This window comes from Bombus bifarius, unplaced genomic scaffold (assembly GCF_011952205.1).
Source record: "Bombus bifarius isolate JDL3187 unplaced genomic scaffold, Bbif_JDL3187 scf7180000010136, whole genome shotgun sequence".
NCBI lineage: Eukaryota > Metazoa > Arthropoda > Insecta > Hymenoptera > Apidae > Bombus > Bombus bifarius.
Window position 1 is genome coordinate 63,080 of NW_022885532.1, and position 19,585 is coordinate 82,664.

The 19,585-nt window shown below is 28.5% G+C and overlaps 1 pseudogene; it reads left to right on the forward strand.

Moving 5' to 3' along the window:
• Positions 1-647: 647 nt before the first annotated feature.
• Positions 648-1,503, forward strand: LOC117216087 (annotated as a pseudogene).
• The last annotated feature ends 18,082 nt before the right edge of the window (positions 1,504-19,585 follow it).

The following is a 19,585-nucleotide window of genomic DNA, read 5'->3' on the forward strand; positions in this document are numbered from 1 at the left end:
TTGCAATATGATCAGGAATAATTGGTTCTTCAATAAGATTATTAATTCGAATAGAACTTAGACATCCTGGAATATGAATTAACAATGATCAAATCTATAATTCATTAGTAACCAGACATGCATTTTTAATAATTTTTTTTATAGTTATACCATTTATAATTGGAGGATTCGGAAATTATTTAATTCCTTTAATATTAGGATCACCTGATATAGCTTTCCCACGAATAAATAATATTAGATTTTGATTACTACCCCCATCACTTTTTATATTACTATTAAGAACTTTATTTACACCCAATGTAGGAACAGGTTGAACTGTATATCCACCTTTATCATCTTATATATTTCATTCATCACCTTCTATTGATATTGCTATTTTTTCTTTACATATAACAGGAATTTCTTCAATTATTGGTTCATTAAATTTTATTGTAACAATTATATTAATAAAAAATTTTTCATTGAATTACGATCAAATTAATTTATTTTCATGATCAGTATGTATTACAGTAATATTATTAATTTTATCTTTACCAGTTTTAGCAGGAGCAATCACTATACTTTTATTTGATCGAAATTTTAATACATCATTTTTTGATCCTATAGGAGGTGGAGATCCAATTTTATACCAACATTTATTTTGATTTTTTGGTCATCCAGAAGTTTATATTCTTATTCTTCCAGGTTTTGGATTAATTTCTCAAATTATTATAAATGAAAGAGGAAAAAAAGAAACTTTTGGAAATTTAAGAATAATTTATGCAATATTAGGTATTGGATTTCTTGGATTTATTGTATGAGCACATCATATATTTACTGTAGGATTAGATGTTGATACTCGAGCTTATTTTACATCAGCAACAATAATTATTGCTGTTCCTACAGGAATTAAAGTATTCAGATGATTAGCAACTTATCATGGTTCAAAAATAAATTTTAATATTACAATTATCTGATCAATTGGTTTCATTTTAATATTCACAATTGGAGGATTAACAGGAGTAATATTATCAAATTCATCAATTGATATTATTTTACATGATACTTATTATGTAGTAGGACATTTTCATTATGTTTTATCTATAGGAGCAGTATTTGCTATTATCACTAGATTTATTCATTGATATCCAATAATTACAGGCCTAATATTAAATCAAAAATGATTAAAAATTCAATTTATTATAATATTTATTGGAGTAAATTTAACTTTTTTCCCACAACATTTTTTAGGTTTAATATCTATACCACGACGATATTCAGATTATCCTGATTCTTATTATTGTTGAAATTTAATTTCATCAATTGGAGCAATAATTTCATTAAATAGAATATTATTTTTTATTTTTATTATTTTTGAAAGATTAATTTCAAAACGATTAATTATATTTAAATTTCATCAATCTTCTCTTGAATGATTAAATAATTATCCTCCTTTAGATCATTGAATCATAGAAATTCCTTTAATTTTAAATAATAAAATTAAAAATATTTTTAACAAATAAAATATAAATTTAAAAACAAATTATTTAATTTAAAAAATTATTAATATGGCAGATTAGTGCTTTGAATTTAAAATTCAATTATAAAGATTTTTATCTTTTATTAATAAATTAATTTAATATAATTATAATAATGAATTTTAAATTCAAATAAATTTTAATTATTAAAAATTTCTACATGAAATATAATAACATTTCAAGATTCAAATTCTTTTTATTCAGATAATTTAATTTCATTTCATAATTTAACTATAATAATAATAGTTATAATTATTTCTTTAACAACATTTTTTATTTTAGATTTTATATATAATAAATTTTTAAATTTAACTTTATTAAAAAATCATACAATTGAAATTATTTGAACTTTAACACCTATAATTATTTTAATAATTATTTGTTTTCCATCCCTAAAAATTTTATATTATATTGATGAAATTATAAATCCTTATTTTTCTATTAAAGCAATTGGTCATCAATGATATTGATCTTATGAATATCCAGAATTCAAAAATTATGAATTTGATTCTTATATATTAAATTATGAATTAATTAATCAATTTCGATTATTAGAAACTGATAATCGATTAATTATTCCATTTAAAATTTCAATACGAATAATTATTTCTTCATTAGATGTAATTCATTCATGAACTATTCCATCATTAGGAATTAAAGTAGATGCTGTTCCTGGACGAATTAATCAATTAAATTTATTTTGTATCCGCCCAGGAATTTATTTTGGACAATGTTCTGAAATTTGTGGAATAAATCATAGATTCATACCTATTATATTAGAAAGAACTTCTTATGAATTATTTTTAAATTGAATTAAAAATAAAATAATTTGAAAAATTAGTTAATTTTAATAACATTAGATTGTCAATCTAAAATTAATAATTATTTATTATTTTTCTAACATTAGATGTCTGAAATAAAGAATTGATCTTTTAAATCAATTATAGTAATTTAAATTTACTTCTAATGAATTCCACAAATAATACCTATTAATTGATTAATAATTTTTATTATATGTTTAATATCTTTATTTATTATAATAATTTTAATAAATTCATTTTTATTATATATTAAAAAAAAAAATATTTATAATATAAATAATAACAAAAATAAATTTAATAAAAAATGAAAATGATTATGATAAACAATTTATTTGAAATATTTGATCCTTCAATTAATAATTATTTCCAATTAAACTGAATTTTTATATTTTTACCTATTATTTTATTTCCAAACTCATACTGATTAATTCCTTCACGAATTTTAATAATTTTTAAAATATTAATTGAATACTTATTTAATGAATTTAAAATAATTACAACTAATAAATATTCAATAAATATTATCTTATTTTTAAGAATTATAATTTTCATTATAATATTAAATTTATTCAGATTAATCCCTTATATTTTTACATCAACAAGACATTTAATTTTTAATTTATCAATAGCTTTACCTTTATGATTAAGATTTTTAATTTATTCAATTATTAATTTTCCTTTAAAAACTTTAAGACATTTAGTTCCATTAAATTCTCCAAAATTTTTAATAAATTTCATAGTAATTATTGAACTAATTAGACTTTTTATTCGACCTTGAACATTATCAATTCGTCTTTCAGCGAATTTAATTTCAGGGCATTTAATTTTAATTTTATTAAGAAATTTTATAATAAACTTTATAATTTTATTGCCAATAACTTTAATAATTCAAAATATATTATTAATTTTAGAAATTTCAATAGCTTTTATTCAAGCTTATGTATTTTCAATTTTATTAACATTATATTTTTCTGAATCAAATTAATGAAAAAAAATTTTCCTTTCCATATAGTTACTATTAGACCATGACCAATTATTGTTTCCTTAAATACTATAAATCTATTATTAAGAACAATTTTATGAATTTACTTAAATAATTTATTAATTATAATTTTTAATTTATTAATTTTAATTCTATCGACAATAATATGATTTCGAGATATCATTCGAGAAAGAACATTTCAAGGAATACATTCTTTTTATATTTTATCAATAATAAAATTTAGAATAATTATATTTATTATTTCTGAACTATTTTTTTTCATTTCATTTTTTTGAACATTTTTTCACAATTCAATTTCTCCTTCAATTGAAATTAATTTTATATGACCACCAAAAATAATTAAATTTTTTAATCCATTTGAAATTCCTTTATTAAACTCAATTATTTTAATTATATCAGGATTTTCAGTTACATTAAGACATTATAATATATTAAACAATAAATTTAAATCAAGAATCAAAATATTATCATTAACAATTTTTTTAGGATTTTATTTTAACTTCATACAAATTTTTGAATATTATAATTCATTTTTTTGTATTAATGATAGAATTTTTGGATCTATTTTCTTTTTATCAACTGGTTTTCATGGTATTCATGTTCTTATTGGAACACTATTTTTATTATATTCTTTAATACGAATATTAAAAAATCATTTTTCAACAATTCATCACATTAATTTTGAATTTGCTATTTGATATTGACATTTTGTTGATGTAATTTGATTATTTATTTATATATTTTATTATATTATTATAAATTAAATTAACTTTAAATATATAGTATAATAAATTACAATTAATTTCCAATTAAAAAATTTAATATTAAATTAATATATTTAATTTATATAATTTATTATTTATTAATTTTTGTAATTTTATTAATTATTTATTTATTTAATAAATTTTTATCAATACATAAAAAATTTAATATAGAAAAAAATTTACCTTATGAATGTGGATTTAATCCTATTACAAAAATAAATATTCCATTTTCATTACCATTTTATTTAATCTCATTAACATTTTTAATTTTTGATGTAGAAATTATTTTATTGATCCCATTAATCTCATATATCAAAACATTAAATTTTTTTTATTTATTTATTTTAATAATATTTTTATTTTTAATATTAATTTTTTCTCTAATTATAGAATGATCATGTAATTATTTAAATTGAATATTTTAAATTTATTAAATTAAAATTTTAATAATATAAGGATTTAAAAATAAATCAATCTTTAAGTCGAAATTAAAAGTAAATTTTACTTCTTATATTAATTTAAATTTATAAAATAAAATAAATTTTAAATTGAAGCCAAATTAGAGGCATTTTATTGTTAATAAAATAATTGAATTTAAAAATTCCAATTTATATATATATATATATACATATATATATATATATATAAATTTAAAAATTTATTTAAAATATTTAAAATTTAAAATTTAATTAAATTTATATAGTTTAAATAAAACATTATACTTTCAATATAAAATCATTAATCAATAAAAATTAATTATAAATAGAAATAATTTAATAAAGCTTCTAACTTTAATTTTGATTTAATATATCATTATTTCTTTAAAATAATTAAATAATAATAATATAATATATATATATATTATTTAAAAATTTAAAAAAATTTCCCTAATATTTTCAATATTATGCTCTAATATAAGCTATTTAAATTCTTTAATAAATCCTATTTTTTTTAATTATTACTTTTATATATATATATAAATATTAAATTAAAACTATAAAAATTAATAAATATAAATAAAATAATAATAATAAAGAAATTTTAATTGTAAGATTAATTTCTATAAAATCACAAATATATCTTATAATTTTTCCTGTAAATTTTTCTAATAAACCTTTCTCAAAATAAAATTCATAATAAATTATTTTATTTATTAATTTATTAATAAATAATTTATAAAAAAACTCTATCATAAAAAATCTTTTAAAAAAAATTTTTGTTTTTTTAAAAAAATTAATATTCATTATTAATAATGAAAATATTAGTCCTAATAAAATCATTTTAAATACAAAATATTTATAAATATAAATTAAATTAATATTTAAATAATAAAAAAAAATATTAAAAATAAATTTTCTTAAAATTAATATTATAATTAAAATTATTGACAAAACTCTAATTATAATACAATCTTCTTTTAAATATATTAAATTTATTATATAATTATTATTTATTATTATAATTATTGAACGAAAAGAATAAGATACAGTAAAAATAGTTCCAAAAATTAAATTCACTAAACTAAAAATTCTTTTAATATTCAAAAAATAATATTCAATAATTAAATCTTTAGAATAAAATCCTACTAAAAATGGAAAACCACATAACATTAATAATGAAAATATTAAAAATACACCTTTTAAAGGATATACAAAAAATATACCAGAGTAAAAACGAAAATTTTGAATACCATTTATATAATGAATTATTCTTCCTACACATATAAATATTATAGATTTAAAAAATGCATGAATAAATAAATGTAAAAATGTTAAATCTGTTATTCCTAATGAATAAATTCTCATTATAAAACCTAACTGTCTTAATGTAGACAAAGCAATAATTTTTTTAAAATCTATTTCAAAATTTGCTATAATTCCTGAAATTAATATTGTTATTCTTGAAACTATTAAAATAAATCTCTTATATTTTAAATCAATTATCATCTCATAATTAATTAATAAATAAATACCAGCAGTAACTAAAGTAGACGAATGAACCAATGAAGAAACAGGAGTAGGAGCTATTATTGCAGCAGGTAATCAAATTATAAATATTAATTGAGCTCTTTTTGTAAAAACTATTAAAAAAAATATAATTAAAACTAAAAAATTTATTTTATATAATATTAAATTTCATCTACCAAAAATTACTATAAAAGAAATAATTATTAATAATCTACAATCCCCTAAACGATTTAAAATTACTGTAATTATCCCAGAATTTAATGCTAAAAATTTTTGATAATAAATAATTAAACAATAAGAAATTAACCCTAATCCATCTCAACCTAATAACAAAGTTAACATATTAGGTCTTAAAATTAAAAAAATTATTGAAATCAAAAATATAAATATTAAATAATAAAAACGATCAATTATATATTTATTATTCAAATTTATATATCTAACACTATATAATAAAATAAAAGAACTAATTAATATTACTAAAAATACAAATATCAATAATTTAAATCTAATTATAAAAATTAAATTTATTTTTATAGAATTAACATTAAAAATTAATCATTCAAAAATAAATAATTTATTAATAAATAAAATATAAAAACTAAAAAATATAAAAATAAAACTTATAACTATTAAAACAACTCCAGTAATAATTATTTTCATTAAATTTAAAATATAAATTTATATATCATTGAAATCACAATTCAATATTTTACATTAAACTATTTAAATAAAAAAATAATTTAAAAATAAAAAAATTTAAAGGCAAGAAATGTAATATTAAACTTAAATAATTTATCAAATAACTTCTTATTAAATTTATTTTAAAATAAAAAATTTTTCCGTATTGTATAAATCTAAATAAATAAATTGAATAAATAAATCTTAATAAACAATAAAAAATTAAGAATATGAATAAATACTTACATCAACCAATTAATCTTATTAATAAAAAAATTTCCCTTACTATATTTAAAGATAATGGAGCCCCAGAATTATAAATACATATTAAAAATCATATTATTGTTATTGAAGGTATAAAATTTATTATTCCTTTATTAATAAAAATAATTCGTGTTCTAGTTTGTCTATAAATTATATTAACTAAATAAAATAAACCAGATGAAACTAACCCATGAGAAATTATTATAATTAATCCACCTAAAATTCTAATTTTTTTTTCTAATAATAAACCTGAAGATATAATTCCTATATGAATAACTGAAGATAAAGCAATAATTAATTTTATATCAAATTGAAATAAACATAATAATCTTAAAATAATTATTCCTAATAAATTAATTATCAATAAATAAACCTTTACAATTTTAAATATAACTTTAAAAATTAATAAAAAACGTAATATTCCATATCTCCCTAATTTTAATATTACTGAAGCTAAAATTATTGATCTAAAAAATGAAGCCTCAACATGAGCTTTAGTTAATCAACCATGAAATAAATATATAGGAATTTTTACTAAAAATGACGTCAATAAATATAAAAAACCAAATTTATCAAACTTTAAAAATAAAATTTCTAATATTAAAAAACTAATTCTATCTCTTAAATTTATTAATTTAAAAATTAAATATAATATTGGTAAAGAAAAAATATAAAAATTTATAAACTTAAATAAAATAATAATAATAACCGCAATTGTAACTTCATTCATTCTTAAATTAAACTTAAAACATTAATTTTTTGATGACCAAATTCATAATTTATTCTAACTAATAATGATAAACCTAAACCTCCAACTAAATTAATTAATTTTAATCAATTTATATTTATTAAAAAATTCAATATCAATAAAAATATTAAATTTCTTAAAATATAAAAATTTATAAACTTAAATAAAATAATAATAACAACCAAAATTGTAACTTCCATTCTTAAATTAAATTTAAAATATTAATTTTTTGATGACCATAAACTTAAATAAAATAATAATAACAACCACAATTGTAACTTCCATTCTTAAATTAAATTTAAAATATTAATTTTTTGATGACCAAATTCATAATTTATTCTAACTAATAATGATAAACCTAAAACTCCTTCACAAAAGAATAAACTAAATAAATTAAATAAATTCATCTATTAAAATCAATTAAAATTATATAAAGTAAAATAATTGAAATTAAATATTCTAATCCAATCAAAAAAGTTATAAAATAAATATTATTATTTAATAAAATAATTAAAATTAGTAAAATAAAATTCAAAATAATAAATTCTAAAATAAATTCAATATTAATCAATTTAATAAATTAAATTTCTAAATATAATATTAAATTTCAAAAAAATTTTTTAAAAATATCTATAATTCCCAAAATTATTGTTTTAATTTAAACTATTTTTTGATAATTTTAAATATTAGTTATATAGTTTAATAAAAACATTAATTTTGTAAATTAAAAATTTAAAAATATTAATATAACTATAGATAATTTTAATATATTAATTTATTATTAATGAAAACTTTTATAATTCTACTTTTTTTAAATTTATAAATATAAGAATTAATTTAATTTTAATTTTAAATTATTTTTATTTAAATACCTTTATATCACCTTTAAAACAAATATTATATTTAATTTTTTATATTATTTTTATAACAATAAATATCATTAACATATAAACAAATAATTTCATTAAACTTATATATCTTATTAATTATTTTTATTAGAGGAATTTTAATTTTATTTTCTTATTTTATTAGTTTAATTAATAAACCATTTAAAAAAACCAATTATTTAAATTTATTTTTTACAAATTTAATTTTAATATTAACTTTTTTATTCTTAATTAATCATTATGATATAAATATTAAAATATTAAATTTTAATTATTACAAAAATAATAAAATTTATAATATTAAAAAATTATATTTAAATCCCAACTATTATATTCTTTTAATATTTATTATTTTCTTAATTATTATATTATTTATTATAACAAAAATTTGTTATATTAAAAATAAAAATTTACGAGCAAAAAAATGAAAAAAATAATTTCATCAATTTATAAAATTCATATATTAAATCTACCAATATCATTTATTAATTTACCTACCCCAATTAATATTAATTATCTATGAAATTTTGGATCAATACTTGGTATATTTTTAATAATTCAAATTATTTCAGGGCTATTTTTATCAATACATTATTGTCCAAATATTAATATTGCATTTAATAGAATCTCAAATATCATAAAAGATATAAATTCAGGATGATTAATTCGATTAATTCATATAAATGGTGCATCATTTTATTTTTTTATCATATATTTACATATTGCACGAAATATATTTTATTATTCATTTAAATTATATCAAGTATGAATAATTGGAGTTTCAATTTTATTTTTATCAATAGGAACAGCATTTCTTGGATATGTTTTACCTTGAGGTCAAATATCTTTTTGAGGAGCAATAGTAATTACAAATTTAATTTCAGCTATTCCATATATTGGTCAATTTACAGTAGAATGAATTTGAGGAGGATTTTCAATTAATAATGATACATTAAATCGATTTTATTCATTTCATTTTATTTTACCATTTTTAATTTTAATAATAGTATTAATACATTTAATTATTCTTCATATTACAGGATCTTCAAATCCTACACATTCAAAAATAAATATTTATAAAATCAACTTTCATCCATATTTTTCAATTAAAGATTTAATTACAATAATTTTAACTTTTACTTTATTCATATTTATTAATTTACAAATACCTTATATATTAGGAGATCCAGATAATTTTAAAATAGCTAATCCAATAATTACACCAATTCATATTAAACCTGAATGATATTTTTTATTTGCATATTCTATTCTACGAACAATCCCTAATAAATTAGGTGGAGTAATTATACTTTTTATATCAATTTTTATTTTATATTTAATCCCATTAATTAACTCAAATAATTTTAAAAATAATAAATTTTATTTTATAAATAAAATTTTTTATTGATGATTTATTAATATTTTTATTATATTAACTTGATTAGGAAAACAAATAATTGAATATCCTTATACAAATTTAAATATATTATTTACATTATTATATTTTATATATTTAATTTTATCATTTTCAATAAATAATATTTGAGATAAATTATTAAAAAAAAATTAGTTAATGAACTTGAATAAGTATATGATTTGAAATCATATTATAGAAATAAAATTTTCTATTAACTTTTAATAAATAATTAATTTATAAAATTAAAATTTAATTATATAATTAAATTATTATAATTATTAAACATAAATAATTTATTTAATTTAAATCAAAATTAATTATATTAATAATTTTTAAAAATTAAAAATTATTTATTAAATTAATAAATTTATTTATAAATATATATATATATTTATGCATTCAAATAAAAACACATATAAATAAATTTATTTTTTATATATTTACTATATTTAAATATACAAATATACACTCATATATTTAAATATAAAAATAATTATATTTATTTATAAATATATATATGTCGGAGATGAAAGGAAAGCCGAAGCCTTTCCTTTGAAATTTTGGGAACATCCTCTAGTACCTTAGCCTAGATTTTATTATAGTTGTAATTGCTTAAGATTTGTAATGAGCGAGATTGGGTTCGAGGTGACAATCGGTCGCTGAACGTAGCCACGGTCACGGGATGGATGTTTTATCTAACGGAGGTCTGGAGTGGTTGTATGTGTTTTCCGAGAAATGTGGTTGTGGCGGCATGCGGCCTCGAGAGCGGGCCGAGCCACGTGTGATGTTGCCTCGGAGGTGCCGATGCAATGGGACATACATTGTATCAGTAATCAAAACTTCAGGCAGAAACTGCCTAGCAACGGCGTTTGGAACTTTCTCGATGCTTCCAACGAGTGTGCCTAGCAACGGCGTTTGGAACCTTCTCGATGCTTCCAAACGGGTATAGAAAATAAAATGCAATCGTACAGGGAGAAAAATCTCCACGAGGCTGGCATTCTTGCGATTGCCTTGGAGAGTGATACATCGAGCATTTTCGACGATCGCATTTGCGTCTAAGTTAGTTTCGCTTAGTAAGGAGTTATCCCGGTGACCGTGGATTCGTTTTAACTCAAACATTGCTAATAGTATTATTTAATTTAATTATTCGTAGATCGTATTATTCATTAGGCTTAGTGTTTGTTAGACTTATTATTAGTTGTACTTATCATTTGTTAAGCTTAGTGATAGACCTGTATACACGTGTAAATAAAATCTCGGCTTTGTGAAACGATGGCTAGTCCACATGAAGAGTCGTCGCGCGCCCAAAATTCGAATCGTGATCCGACATATATATATGTCGGAGATGAAAGAACACCGGAGTCTGTAATTGAACAATTGTAGTTATTCAATCCGATTGTAATTGTTCTAGAGTTGTGATAATGAGCTTGGGCTCGAGGCGACAGTCAGTCGCCGAACGTAGCCGCGGTCACGGGATGAACGCTTTGCCTAGCAAAGGTATGGAGTAATTCTATAGCTCTCCTTAAAGGAAATATTCGTGGCGACACGCGACAGTAAACATTCCAACGGTTTCTGTCTCGTGGCTCGCCACACGCAGACCCTATTCTTCGAGTAAGATGATTGCCAGATGTCGATGCGTCTCCGCAGTACATGTTCGGCTAGCCCGAGGGCCCGTTATAAATCTTAAGGTTTATTTAACTAAAGACCTTCAAACAGACAAACAGTCTTTGTCCCAACTACGGGAAGATAGGGGAGACATATTTTTCAACGAGCGGCGTCTCCCACTAGCAACTTTCCCTCGAAGACGGCTAGCATCTTTTTCTAACCACCGATATGGAGATTGACCAATTAGCAGCAACGTCAATTTCCCTTACTTTCTGAACGAAGGCTTTTCTCGACGAATCCGATGATCTCGTATCCTTAGACACACCCCATTATAGTTTTCCTCTGTGGCATCATAGGGACGGGAAAGGCATTCTCGTTCGCGATCTCACTGATGAAAGGAGTAACCCTTTACGACCAGTGAATATCACGCATCCGACTTAGATTTTGTGAGTACGTTCATCTATCATCCCGCCGACCGCGGATTCGTTATTGAACCTAGGATCATTGTCATTAGTCTCTCGAGTATCTAATAACCACGGTTACTTGTCCGGCTCTATAATAATCGTATTTGCACTAGTCAATGTCTTCTCTATTGCATAACGACAACGTGTAACCCAAACGAAGATTCGTTTCACGCCCCTAACCCTAATTCTAATGTCCGCTCCGACATATATATATATATTTTAAATGTGATATCTATTTTATGTTTGTTAAATATATGTATTTTAATTCTATATTTCTCCCTTTTTAATTAATTGTATATATATACATATATATTCTTTACATTTGTAGTTGCGCACAGATTTTATTAAAGAAAAGTGTTAACAATGTGTTTTCATGATTTATTTCTCGCGCCTGACTTCCATTGATCCTTAATATCCCTGTCGCCGTGACGCGTGTAAATCTAACATGGCTACTCTTAAACATCATCAGCAAAGTTATAGTAACGGGTCTTTAATTTTGTTTAATATCGAAGTAATTTTCCGTCTGCCCCTCGTTTTCCTTATTCTACCGCAATTAAACATTTACTTATTAATATTGCTTTAAAGTGACAAAGTATTGTTCGTATGAATATACGTATATATATATTTATGTTGTGTGTCATTTTAATATGGCTAATGTGTTGTAATTCTTCGATTGCGTTATTGATTTCTTTGAGTAGTTTATTTTATAGAGTATTCGATAATATAAAACATACGCGCACACATATATATATACGTATTCATATGCATATTTCTTTTGGCAGTGTAATATTCATACGAAATGAAATGTCAATTATTTATTTATCCTTTACCGGAATGTAGGCTAGTTTTAAGTATGTATCTTAGATTATCGGTTTGATAGAATTCGCACACATATATATATTTCTGACAATGTAACCTTCAATATTGTATGTTTTATGTATTCGTTAAACTATTAGTTTTTTGACTTCATGTATACTTATATTTCATAAATTGATAATATTGTATTTATTGCATAGTATTGGAAGCACTGTCTCTAATATTTATTAGGTTATTACATGTTCGGCATATATGTTTATACTTATATGTAACTCTCCAAATTGATTGATTGAAATATATATATATATATGTCGGATCAGGATTCGAATTGTGGGCGCGCGACGACTCTTCATGTGGACTAGCCATCGTTTCACAAAGCCGAGATTTTATTTACACGTATATACAGGTCTATCACTAAGCTTAACAAGTAATAAGTACAACTAATAATAAGTCTAACAAACACTAAGCCTAATGAATAATACGATCTACGAATAATTAAATTAAATAATACTATTAGCAATGTTTGAGTTCAAACGAATCCACGGTCACCGGGATAACTCCTTACTAAGCGAAACTAACTTAGACGCAAATGCGATCGTCGAAAACGCTCGATGTATCACTCTCCAAGGCAATCGCAAGAATGCCAGCCTCGTGGAGATTTTTCTCCCTGTACGATTGCATTTTGTTTTCTATCCCCGTTTGGAAGCATCGAGAAGGTTCCAAACGCCGTTGCTAGGCACACTCGTTGGAAGCATCGAGAGAGTTCCAAACGCCGTTGCTAGGCAGTTTCTGCCTGGAGTTTTGGTTACTAAATACAATGTATGTCCCATTGCATCGGCACCTCCGAGGCAACATCACACGTGGCTCGGCCCGCTCTCGAGGCCGCATGCCGCCACAACCACACTTCTCGGAAAACACATACAACCACTCCAGACCTCCGTTAGATAAAACATCCATCCCGTGACCGTGGCTACGTTCAGCGACCGATTGTCACCTCGAACCCAATCTCGCTTATTACAAATCTTAAACAATTACAACTATAATAAAATCTAGGCTAAGGTACTAGAGGATGTTCCCAAAATTTCCAAGGAAGGGCTTCGGCTTTCCTTTCATCTCCGACACGGCCATCCTGACTATCACACGTCCTCGGGTGTACCTTCGTCAACAAAACAAAAGGAAACAAGATTAGTGTCATTGTGATTAGCATTCAAAGTGCCAGTTGCATTCTGCGTGCTTTCAGTCGGGTCGTAATGACATGACGGACCATTCTCGATTTCACACCCAAATGGGTCTCATCCTTCGAATCGCACATACTCTCAAAGTTCGTTACATAACCAGCTTCGTGACACGATCGCTGTCAACACTAGACCGCCTTCCAGCCTCGTGACATTGTCACTGTCGGTACTAGACCAGCTCCAGCTTCGTGACATCGTCGCTGTCGGTACTAGACCAGCTCCAAATCCGTGACATTGTCGCTGTCGGTACTAGACCAGCTCCAACCTCGTGACATTGTCGCTATCGGTACTAAACCAGCTCCAACCTCGTGGCATTGTCGCTGTCGGGACTAAACCGGCTCCCAGCTTCGTGACATCGTCGCTGTCGGTACTAAACCGGCTCCCAGCTTCGTGACATCGTCGCTGTCGGTACTAAACCGGCTCCCAGCTTCGTGACATCGTCGCTGTCGGTACTAAACCGGCTCCCAGCTTCGTGACATCGTCGCTGTCGGTACTAAACCGGCTCCCAGCGTCGTGACATCGTCGCTGTCGGTACTAAACCGGCTCCCAGCTTCGTGACATCGTCGCTGTCGGTACTAAACCGGCTCCCAGCTTCGTGACATCGTCACTCCCAGTGCCTGACCGCACTGAACTCCGTCCCATGGCCGCACCTGGGCTCATATAATTCTACGATCCTCTGGGATCGGGGTACTCACATCGCCATGGTCACTGTTCTCGTCATCACAACAGACATCCAACTCCGCAGGAATGCGACTATCCGGCATTTTCCTTAACCTGTCATGACTGTACTTGTATGACCTTTTCCCATCCAGTGTTTTCAAGGTATATCGGTCTCCTTCCAGGACCTCCGATATCACAAACGGACCCCTGAATTTTGGATCCAATTTTGTCTGGTTCCTTTCTTCATTTTGGCGTAGTACCAAATCACCAGGATTAAACCTAACTACTTTAGCTTTGGTTTTATCGAATCTCTCTTTGTCATACCTAGCACTAGTTTCCATCTCTTTTATTGCCTGTTGTCTTACACTAGAGATATCTATTTCTTTTTCCTCGATGTTATCAGGTAGTAATAAGTCATACGGTCTTGCTGCTCTACCAATCAATAACTCTAAAGGACTCGATTTGGTTACGCGGTTGATGGTGCAATTCAAAGCCAATTGCATCTCCCCGATCGCGTCTTGCCATGAACGCCCGGTCGTTTCTACCGTTGTGAACATATTTTTTAACGTGCTCATAACACGTTCTACTTGCCCATTGGCCCTACTTGCACCGGTCGCGATCAAATGAACTTTGATTTGTTTGCTTGCACAGAATTCTTGAAACTCCCGGCCCGTGAAACATCTACCCTGATCTGCTATTATCCGACAGGGACTACCGAACAAAAACACGGCGGACTTAAGTGCCTTGATAACGCTGAGCGAATCCAATTTGCGTGTGTGATATAAGTGCACGAATTTCGTAAAGGCATCGATCAAGACGACGATATACTCTTTCGAGTCATTCTTGCCACTCAGCTTGCCCGTTATGTCCATATGCACCGGTATGCCACGGTATGCCGGTCTTAGGTATAGGATGCAGTTCAGCCTGTATTTTACCTGAACTAGCCTTCGAAACTCTACAAGCATGGCAGTTCTCGACAAACTTGCGAACATACTTCGCCATTCCCTCGAACCAATAATACTCATAGAGCTTCTCGAGCGTTTTATCCCATCCTAAGTGCATAATTGACTGATGCACATGGTTGATGACGGACCATCTAAAACCTCTCGGAACAATGGGTAAGCAAAGGGTTCTGCCCTTTCGTTGTACTTTACGGTAAAGTGTACCGGATCGCAGTTCGTAGGTATTCGCGATATCTTCCGCGAGCTCTTCGTTCTGTAATTTATTAACGATTTCGGAGATTTGCGGATCGCGACGTTGTTCCGCTAATAGCCAGTCTTCGGAGATCTCGGCCAGATTAATCTCTTTCTCTGCGACCTTGTCTATCATACGGCGATTCAAGTCTACGGGGTTTCGCGAAAAGAAATCTACGTGGGCCATTCGTTTACCCTCTCGATACATGATGTCAAAATCGAATGTTTGCAAATAAGCCCACCACCTATAAACCCGGTCGTTTAAGTTTACTTTGTTGCTGGAGGCTTTCAAAGAATTACAGTCCGTAACTACTAAGAATTTCCGTCCATGTAAGTAGTGTCGGAAATGCTTAACGGCGCTTACTACTGCTAGTGTCTCCAGTTCGTACGAATGATACCTAGATTCCGCGGGACTGGTCCTTTTACTATAATATTCGATGACTCTGTTTTCCTTTTCGACTCTATGCATTAAAATAGCTCCATACCCCTCCGAACTAGCGTCGGTATGTAGCTCTATGGGCCGATTGGGATCAAATATCGTTAACACCGGCGCGTCGGTCAGAACGGAAATTATCTGTTGTCTTATCTTTTCGTGCCTGTCCGTCCAAGTTATGTGCTTGTTACTAGAAGTGAGTGCGTACAAGGGTTTCATCACTTGCGAAAATTTAGGAATAAATTTTCGGAAGTAAGAGGCCAAACCTATAAACTGCCTAAGGTGTGTGACGGTCGACGGTGCAGGTAAAGAATTCAAAGCTTGTATTTTTCCCGGGTTTGGACGAACTTCTCCGTTACGAATTACATATCCCAAATAAAGTACCGACGTCTTCAGAAAAGAACATTTAGCGAAATTGAAAGAAAATCCGGCGTTTACGAGAGTGTTTAGTACAGTGTGCAACCTTTCTAGAGCTTGATCTATTGAGTCGGCGATTATTAGAACGTCGTCCAAATAAACAACGACATACGAATAAGCGAGGTCGCCTAAGGCCTTGAAAATGGCTCTCTGGAAAACGGCTGGTGCATTTTTCAACCCAAACGGCATCGTCACGTATTCGTATTGACCGTCGGGGGTAACGAACGCAGTATATTCCGTCGAGTTAGGGTGAATGGGGATCTGGTGAAATCCGCTAGCCATGTCCAGGCTAATGAAGTACCTCGCACTCTGCAATCTCGCGATTTGGTCAGCAATAAGGGGTAAGGGATACCGATCCGCGACCGTATTTTTATTCAGCGCTCGAAAATCTACGCACAATCTGTCTGAGCCGTCCTTCTTCTTCACGAGTATTATAGGGCTCGCGAACGGCGAATTACTAGGTTTTACAATTTGTGCTTTAATTAACTCGTCTATCCTCTCGCGTACTATTCTTCGCTCTTCCACGCTAAGCCTGTAAGGGCTTCTCTGCACGGTGACGTTGGGATCGATTAGCCGTATTTCCAACTGGCCCGTACTGACGCGAGTACGCGGGAAACCCGTAATGAATGATTCTTTAAATTTTTCGAGAACAAAGATTAATCGATCTTTATAGTTACCGATCACATCAGTGTCAACCTCGTTAATGTTGACCGCATCGTCCGCGACTTTACCACAAGCGTTAACGACCTTTGTTTTACAAATAACAAGGCTATCTTGCGCGATATTTACGTCGAATCCCTGGCTCAAAATCTCGCGACCAATCATGATGTCGTATTTTAGGTAATCGTCAGCAAGGACATGAAAAACTATCTCCAATGTAAGATCGTTAATACGAACAGTGGACAAAATCTGAAGTGTACTCTTAACACAAGTATTCCCGATCCCCCGCATCACTACCACATCGGTTATTCTTTTACCCGAAAATTTCGAGGCTAGGGACTCTTTGATTAACGAACACTCGGCCCCAGAATCAAAGTAAAATGGATACGACTCACCCAGATGGCTTAATCTACCAGCCGGAGCTTCTACTACACAGGAGTCGATCCGGCGTTCGTCAATGGAATCGTAGTTTCTTTTCCGCGATGATGGGCAATTAGGCGCGATATGTCCCTCCTCGTGGCATTTGAAGCAGGTCACCTTCGACAATGCGGCTGGTCGTTTTTCCTTCGGGTTTCGTATATCCTGCTCCTTCCCCGTTTGTGTTTGCAGGCGACACTCCGTTCTCCTATGCCCGTGAGCACCACAGCGGTAGCACTTAATCCGAGGAACTGATAGCCTGCTGCGTTTAGCTTCAGGTTCCGTTAGTGAATTTCTTGGCGAAAATGTCGACTGATCGTTGTAAGGGAGAATCCTCATTTCATCATGAAATTGGTCCTCCGTCCTGATATTATTCGCGAGCGTTAGTCGCCGAAAGCGTCGATCTTGTGAACTCAGCATATAAAGGGCGAGGGCATTGATCACTTCGAGCATCGTTAGATCTTGCAACTTCATCTGCAGCATGGAGCGGAGGCGACTACCGTACGCTCCCGGAGATTCAGTCTCCGACGGTCGTTCTCTGGATATCCTTATTAACGCCGAAGCGGCTGTCTCTCTGCCACCAAAACGCGAAAGAAATTGTTCCTTGAACGTTGGCCAGGTAAGCTTTCCACCGCGTACCATTTGTGAAAGCCAATGCGCAGCAGAACCCCTTAGGGCGCGATTTAGGGCGGAAAGTAACGCACTCTCTTGCATCGGGTGGTCTTTCAAAATCAGATCAGCATGAGAGCACCACGCGGATGGATCGGCGCCCGCGCCTTCGGGGTCAAAACGTGGTAACGTTGCATCCTTAGATTCCGTACTCGGTCGTTGCTCCCCCGCTTTGTGCGCTAGCGTCTGAATTAACTCGCGCACAAGGTCCATTTGCTCTTGTAGCACTTTAAACGGTACTGATCCCACTTCTGATGTCGGATCAGGATTCGAATTGTGGGCGCGCGACGACTCTTCATGTGGACTAGCCATCGTTTCACAAAGCCGAGATTTTATTTACACGTATATACAGGTCTATCACTAAGCTTAACAAATAATAAGTACAACTAATAATAAGTCTAACAAACACTAAGCCTAATGAATAATACGATCTACGAATAATTAAATTAAATAATACTATTAGCAATGTTTGAGTTCAAACGAATCCACGGTCACCGGGATAACTCCTTACTAAGCGAAACTAACTTAGACGCAAATGCGATCGTCGAAAACGCTCGATGTATCACTCTCCAAGGCAATCGCAAGAATGCCAGCCTCGTGGAGATTTTTCTCCCTGTACGATTGCATTTTGTTTTCTATCCCCGTTTGGAAGCATCGAGAAGGTTCCAAACGCCGTTGCTAGGCACACTCGTTGGAAGCATCGAGAGAGTTCCAAACGCCGTTGCTAGGCAGTTTCTGCCTGGAGTTTTGGTTACTAAATACAATGTATGTCCCATTGCATCGGCACCTCCGAGGCAACATCACACGTGGCTCGGCCCGCTCTCGAGGCCGCATGCCGCCACAACCACACTTCTCGGAAAACACATACAACCACTCCAGACCTCCGTTAGATAAAACATCCATCCCGTGACCGTGGCTACGTTCAGCGACCGATTGTCACCTCGAAC